At 35.0% G+C, this 8,537-nt stretch overlaps 1 pseudogene; it reads right to left on the bottom strand.

Annotated features, from left to right (window-relative positions):
* Positions 1-3,639: 3,639 nt before the first annotated feature.
* LOC103601803 lies at positions 3,640-4,640 on the bottom strand (annotated as a pseudogene).
* Positions 4,641-8,537: the final 3,897 nt, after the last annotated feature.

Genomic DNA, 8,537 nt, shown 5'->3' with positions numbered 1-8,537 from the left:
AGATATTGCTGATGGATGGGTCACTTAACATAACTGTAGCCAGGTTGGCCTTGGTTTAGTGTATGTTGCTGAGTTCATGCATTTTCTCCATCCTTGTTACCATGGCTACTTCGTTATGAGCCCCTTGGGCAATGACAAGGGTGGCTAGGGAAAGATGCTGGAATGACATAAAAAGTAGATACTCTAGACATCTTTGTAAGACATTTGTGTGTCAAACAGAAAGAAATTTAACAAAAAATCAGGGCTTTCTTTGTCAGTAAAATTTCTGGGCATCTAGGGGCATGTCGAGATATTCCTTCTAAAGTAAAAAATATATTGTTGCATCTGGCCTGTCCTACAAACAAAAAGAGGCACAATTCCTAGTGGGTCACTTTGGATTTGGAGAAAACATATTTCTCATTTGGGTAAGCTATTTTGGCCCATTTACTGAGTGACCCAGAAAGCTGGTAGTTTTGAGTGGGGCCCAGAACAAGAGAAGGTTCTGCAACAGGTCCTGGATGCTGTGCAAGCTGCTTTGCACCATATGATCCAGCAGACTCTATGGTGGTTGAAGTGTCAATGGCAAAAGAGATGTTGATGGTGCCTCTGGTGAATCACCACTCAGACCCTTAGGATTTTGGAACAAAACCCTGCCATCCTCTGTACATATGTATTCTTTTGAGAAACAACCCTTGGCTTGCTACTGGGCTTTAGTAAACACTGAGTGCTTAACCATAGGCTGCCAAGTTAACACACAACCTGAACTTCCCATCATGAACTGGATGTTGTCGGACCTACCAAGCATAAAATTGGGTGTACACATCAGCTCTCCAATATGAAGTGAAAGTGTTATATACCAGATCATATTCAACCAGGCCATGAAAGCATGAGTAAGTTACATAAGGAAGTAGTCCCAGTGCCCACGGTCCTTATTGCTGAGACATTACCTTCTCTATCCTAGCTGGCACTTACGGCCTCATGGGAGTTCCCTACAACAAGCATGGAGGAAGACAAAACTGAGGCCTGATTTACAGATGGCTCTGTACAGTGTGCAGGTATCGCCTTATAGATGATTGCTTCAGCACTATAGCCCCTTTTTGGGATATCCCTGAAGACAGTGGTGAAGGGAAATCTTCCCAGTTGGCAGAACTTTGAGCAGTGCACCAACTGTTCATTTTGCATGAAAGGAAAATGGCCAGAGATATAAATCTATATTGATTCATGAGCTGTGGCCAGTGATTTGGCTGGATAGGCAGGGACATGGAAGGACCATCACTGGAAAATTGATGACAAGGTGTTTTGGGAAGGGGTGTATAGACAGACCTCTCTGAATAGGTAAAGAAGGTAAAGAAATTTGTGCCCCATGTGAATGCTGACCAAAGGATTTTGATAAATACACACACACACAGATATTATAAATTAATATTTTATTAATATATAATAAATGCCCTGAAAAGAACATCACACACACAGAGATATTATAAATTAATATTTTATTAATATATAATAAATGCCCTGAAAAGAACATTAAACATGTAGGCACAGGTATTAATAGGTCAAAGAGGGATAAAAAACTCATTTAACTGTATGTTTTAGATAATGCATAATATTAAACTGATAAATGCAGTTATTGCTTTGACCTTAGACAATAACCTGTAACTATATATCCACCGAGTGTTTTGAAATTGAGTTAAAGTTGAGCATTTCATTTTTCCCACATTACTTTGTGTTGGAGTTGTGTGAAGGACAATCTGCTCAGACATTATATGATTAACATCATATAGATCCTGAAAAAATACAACAAGGCATGTATAAGTATTATCATCAGGCCCTAATAAAATTAAATTTTTTTTCAGTTTGAGAATTATTTCTTTCTGTGACTTATGCAGATTTTATGTTAAAAATAGCAATTTTTCATGATAGTTTATTTTACAAAACAATTTCTATTCTGTTCAAAGAGTTCAATCACTCTTTCATCAATGATTATATCTTTGTACACATAATAAACCAAATTCAAATAAAGCAATTCATAAATATTGTTATTCTTAACAATTTAAATGGGTAATCACAGTATCACTTCATAATTTTCATGGATGCAAAATAAATTATTGGGGCCTACAAGAAATAAACCTAGCCTTTTTCTACCACTGAGACATGGGTTTTTTTGACCAACAAAAAAGTGAATCATTTGAAATTATCTTACAATGATTACTTCTGTATTGCACTGCAGCAATTCTACAATAGCACAAAAAGAAACCAACATATTTAAAACATTCTATGAACTTTATTTTTATGCAATAAAATGTCTCTTTTTTTTCCTTTTGGTAGGACAAATTATCATACTTTTTCATTTCTTGTGAAGAAAATATTTTCCAGAGGACAGTATTGTAAGTATTAATATTGGAATCAGTGGAAATAATAAATATAAATCAAAGTTTTTAAGGTGATAATTTCTCAGAAATGTATGTCTTCAGGTCAGTGAAAATTATCTACAGTCAGTCTTGGAAAAACAATTTTTGAAGAACTTTTTCACACTGTGAGAGTGACCTAATGTGAATGAATAAAATGTATTTCTCTAGTTGAAATGAAAATAAGTATACCTCTACTGCTAAATTCTAATAATCTTCTTACTCAGTTTTAAAAAATTTACATAAAGTAAAATTACCAGCATTCTTTTGAACTTGCTACTTTCTCAAAATGTATATAGCTGTCCCAATAATACTCTTAGGGTCTTGTTTTATTCTTCTTAAAGTATTAAGTATAATAATTTTATAAAGCCTGTTCTTTCAATGTTTCCTAAATCCTAAAGCCTCCCTTTTAAATGACTTTTTAAAATATATCATCTTTGGGTTATTTTACAACTGAGGGTTTTATTTGTGTACGTTGGTTGTTTCAAGTCACTTCACACAATGGTGCTGTATGATGAACCTGGGAAAGAGTGATGATAACACAGGGTAAGAATGGATCACCAGCTGTGTTGAAACTCAGGCCAGAGAGAACCAGTAACTATCCACCCTTCAGGCTGGGTAAAAGCAGAACAAATACACATTGGATGGAAACAAGCAGCAACAGTTAAATCATTAAGGCTTTGCTGACCACGGGAGTGTTTAATTAGCTCTGTTTTAAGACTTTTCTACACTCAGCTCTCTGTACTCAAGGTGCAGAAAATCATTTCCTTCTTAGTAATGCATATGTGGATCTTATCTTGGCTGTGTACGTATTACAACCAGGGGTCTAAACCATCAAGGCCACTGCCAGCACACTGGCACTTTCTGGCTCTCCACCCTTTTTCTTGTTCTGTAAACTGCAAAAGAACTCAGACTACCAACAGTAGCACCCTGATTCTTGAGTTATTTGTGTTCATACATTACTTTTGAAACCTTTTATAAAGTCTAATGTTTTTATGCCTGGAACCTAGAAGACATCTATCTAATAAAATATTAGCTGATAATTTCCAAAGAATTATTTCAACAGATTTAAACATTTTCTCTTTAACATAGCAAGTCAAAGTTTTTCTTCAAAATAGCAAGTCACTTAAACTACATAAAAGTGAAGCATGTTTCCATCACCACCTCATCTGAGGATAGCAAAACCCCTTTCATTTCCACATATGTGGGGACCACCCAGCCCAAAGTCCTGGCACACATGGGAGGAAAAAGTTTATTCAGGAACTCTCTGAAGTGAGTATTCATCATGAAATGCATACTCAGGATGATCATGCCACATGAGCATTTCCACAAAGCAGACATTTCTATTCAAGGCTTCAATCTCCTTCACTTCTTCTTCAGTGAGAGAAAAGTCAAAGACCTGAAAATTTTCTTTGATCCTTTCAGAATTAAAACTTTTAGGAACGATGACCACTCCTCACTGAATCTTGAAATGCAAAACAACTTGAGCTGCAGCCTTATTGTACCTTTTCCCCGCTGAGTTTAGAAATGCATCCTTTAGCAAAGGTGGAGAAGAAATATTCACCCATTTCAGATTCCTAGCGGTCCCCAAAGGGCTATATGCAATAATGACAATGTCATGCTGTTGAGAAAATTTCAACAGTTTTTGCTGGGTGAAATACGGGTGTCACTCAACCTGGTTGCTGACTGGCTTGTTTGTGAGTCCTGGTTTGTTCAGGATGAGCTCCAGCTGCCTGTGGTTAAAATTGGATACTCGGAGGGATTTCACCAAGCCAACATCTTTGCGAGCTTCCAGCCTCCCAAATGGCACACAGATCTGACTTGTGATATAACTATTTTCCATTCTCATCTACAGGATATATTTCATCTCCAGGTTTAAAGGCCATGGGTATTTCAATGATGTAAAGATCCACCTAATCTAGTTTGAGGATCTTGAGTATCCTTTTCAGGGTTGGGCGCACCACCTCTGGGTCAAGATTTGTAACCCGCAGCTTTCCACAGTAGAAAATATCCTCCCTCCGCAGCTTTCCTTCTGCTCTCTTCTCTCGGATGGCGTCTCCCACGTCGTGCTTGTTTTTGGAGATGTAGGACCCGTCCGTGTGTCCAGTATGCGGTGTTCATGGCGATCTTCACTGATGCCAAGCAGGTTCCAATAGGAGTCGAGTTAGGTTATGAGTAGGTAACAAGCCCGATGATGGGAATGCTATTTTCATTACTTAGAGGTGTGCGGTGATTTGCAGCACTGAGGTACATCCTGGAGAGAGTGTGATATTTAAATTTTCTGGGAGTGATTAGAAAATGATGTTGAAAAAATGTGGCGTGGACAAACTGACAGGGCATGCACCAACATAAGAACAAATAAATTTTATTAAACATTGATTCCTAAATTATACAGCTTATAAACTGTGATTTGACTACTGCCTGTTTACTTTTAGGACCCACCATACTATGTATTCTTGACTATTAGAGTTGCTTGAGAGTAAAATGTGATAAGTGAAATAATTTTATAAATAGTAAAGTTTTTACAATGTTAGTTGTTATTTTCTACTTTCTATACAGTCTTATATAGATATTATTTGAAAGCTTACAAAATATTTCTATTAAAGCGATATTTCAACATTTAAGTGGTCATAACATTACTGGAATTGTTTTGGTTTTTTGGTTAGGTTTTTAGATTTTTATTAATGGTTATTTTATTATTATAAATATGGCTCCATAAGAGCTTGAGTTCTTTCTTTCTAATTTTTATTTGATTTACTTGAAATCAATTCTAATATCAAATAATATAATTATTATGATTTTTCATAAATATTGCCATAATATTTCCCAAAATAACTACTCATATTTACATCACCTCCTATGCTTAAATGTGTTTCATCACATTCTCATCCATATTGCACAGCATAATTTTTAACATTTTTAAAAATGTGAGTTACATTCTAAGCTTAGTTTATTTTAATTTCTTTATTACTATTTTATATTTAATTATATATACTTCTATTGTGTGTCTTGTTAAGTTGTGCCTGTACAAATTAATTCTTTATTCATTATAGATATTAACTTTCTTATATTTGAGGTTAGCATACTTGATGTCATTTTCTTTTAATTTTAATTTTCTTTTTCATTCTGCAAAAGTAAAAGTTTTTATTTGAAACTGATAATTTTTTTGTGTTATAAAAATCTGAGCAGGATAAGCTCGCATGTGAATGAAAAACCAGAATAACTCTACACTGATTTAGACAGTTTTCAGGAAAATAATTTTCCACTGCTTTAAAATTACCTGAGAGCTTGAGAAATTGGATTCATTCAAATTAAGAATATTTGCTCTTTGAATGACTATTAAGAAAATAAAAAGGCAAACCACAGGAGAAAATGTTTGAAATAATAAGTCTGAAAAAGGACTTAAACGTCCAGAATATATAAACTTCTTATAGCTCAGTAGTAAGAAATCAAGCAACCAAATTTGAAAATGGGCAAACTAGGACCAGCCCGGTGGCGCACTGCTACAGTGCGCCACTTGGGAGTGCGGCGGCGCTACCAACGAGGGTTCGGATCCCACATACAGACCGGTGTCCGCTCCCTGGCTGAGCGAGGTGCGGGTGCAACACCGAGGGTTGCGATCCTGTTGCCGGTCCCGGTCTGGTACGGGCGCGACACTGAGGGTTGCGATCCGTTGACAGACATGAAAAAAGACAAAAAGGAAAAAAAAAAAAAAAAAAAAAGAAAATGGGCAAACTATTTAATGAATACTTTACAAAATAATTTATATAGTAGTCCAATGAGAACACACAAAAATATTAAATATCATTAGTCATCAGAGAAATGCAGATTAAAACACAATGAGATACTGTTACATATGCATGAGAATAGAGGATAGTTCAGAGGCTGATAATACAAAATGTTGATAAGGACTTTCAGCAACTGGGCATCTCATACCCTGTTAGTAGCAAGTAAAATGGTATAATAATTTTGGGGAGCTATCTAGCAGTTTAAAATATTAAACATAGGCCTACCTTATGGTCCAGCCATTTGACTCCTGGGTATGTCAATGTTATGGCTTGAATATAAATATGCATAGCTGTTGTAATCACAATAGCTCAAACCAGGAAACAAACCAAATGTAGACTATCAGATAACTTAAGTAGCTGAAGTTTATTGTTTCTCAGTAAAGTTGTTAAAAAGATCCTGAAGCATATTCTTGCTTGTTTCATATTAAAGTGAAGTGAGAACCAAGTTCAACTCATATGATCACAGCAAAAGTGAGAAAGAAGGTAAATATTATTTTCCTGAGTTTCTCCTTTTAAAATATTTTATATTCTAATACTAAAGAGACATTTGTAATTGTCTTGCTGCATATATTCAGACTAAATGCATGCCAAAATAGGTGAAAGCTTTTCTAAATACGTTTGGCTCACTGTTTGTATGATTCAATACATGGATTCACTCTAATCATATATCCCAACATATGCTTTCCAAGAAGCTATAAGAATTTGATTCACATGAGAGATTTAATCGTGTCCAAGATATAAAGAGCTGAAATGACTGAAATGTCAATTTACTTATGTCTAAATAACTTGTTTTATGCACAGTGAGATTCCTATTAAGTCTTTTTCTTAAAAGAGGTTATCTTTTGGCACAACAATTTCCTGCTGATTTTTCAGATGGCTCACTTTCCTGTACCATTATATTTGAAACTGCATCACTACTGTTGCAGAACAAGAACTTGTGATATGTGATGATGCTTTGAGGTAGAAGCACTGCAAATGGAGTTGAAAGTCATAACACTTTCTTATCCTTGTCTTCAGTTTGGGGAATTAACATATTCTTTCTCTTTTCCCCTCCATTTGTATGTAGCTATAAAAGACCTCTGTGTTTGGGGCTTGGATCTTTACTCTTACCCCTCAAATTGTCAATTGTGAATGCTACATTTTCATTTCTATTTCATTGCCAAGGCTTCTTTCTGCTATAAAAATTCAGGATTAAGTTTTAGGTTGTATATAGAATTTTTTCATAGACAAGAATGAAATAACATAGGTGCTTTACATGACAAATAGTCAGCAATTCCTTCATAGCTTTTCTGAGAGGAAGAATTTCCATAAAGGGAGAAATACCAAGAAAAATTTCAATAAAGGCCATATCAGAATATAAAATTGATGTCTATAATAAATCATCTTCTATACTCCAGTGCCAAACAATTTCTTGAGTAAAACTGCAAGGAATATGACCAGAGTGCTCCACTGTATAGTACTTTTGGTATTTTTTCTCCATGTATAGCACTAAAATCATACTAGTGTTTGGAGTTGTACTCCATATTTTTCTACTTCTATAAGATCATGTAGTCTGAGCTTTTTAAAAATCAAAGCTTTTATTTTCCCTGCACTTACCAAAATAGAACAAATTGAATAATAAAATTATTAGGTATTTGATTGATATCAAAACAACTTTCATAATATAATTATTTTTAAAGCTTCAACGTATTGAATTAGTAGAGGTACAATGTTCTCATCTTGTAGCTTTTAGAATAGGTAGTCCATATTGAGTGATTACTATAGAAAAAGCATAATTTTAAATTACAATACTATTTAGAGTTTTTGTAATCTGATAAACAATGAATCCATTTTTATAAACTAAAGGAATTAAATCTGGAGACATGTGAAGGACATTTAGACTGGATTATTATCAATTAGAACATTATCATCTAAATTAATTCTGAATCAGATAATTCCACATTGCAATTGTTAATAACATTTATAGATATATAGTAATTGAAGCTTAAAGAGATTGATTAACTTTGGACAAGATCATTGAACTCGTAAGTGGCAGGCTAGAATTAAAATCCTGGTCTGTATGACTCCAGGACTTAAGACTTTTGGCTGCTAATTTTATATCCAAAGCCTTATTTGTCCCTTGAGACCAAAAACCTTTCCAGATTTATGTGGCTTCCCAAGAAACCCTCTGGTTGCCTAGGTCACCGAATGAAGTGCTTCTCGAGGGCCTCTGTTCAGAAATCAAGACAGCAAAGGTCATGGGCATGGCTATGGCGACATGCCTTCTTTGGGGGAGATTGTCAATGATGGCTTCTAACTCTTCCCGATGTCTCTGATTCCCTTACTCCATGGATTTATTTCCAAACTCTTCATGCATCACTAT

This window comes from Galeopterus variegatus, unplaced genomic scaffold, assembly GCF_000696425.1.
Source record: "Galeopterus variegatus unplaced genomic scaffold, G_variegatus-3.0.2 Scaffold3886, whole genome shotgun sequence".
In the NCBI taxonomy this organism is placed as follows: domain Eukaryota; kingdom Metazoa; phylum Chordata; class Mammalia; order Dermoptera; family Cynocephalidae; genus Galeopterus; species Galeopterus variegatus.
The sequence above is the reverse complement of the archived record's forward strand: the minus strand, read 5'-3'. Positions and strand labels throughout refer to the sequence as shown.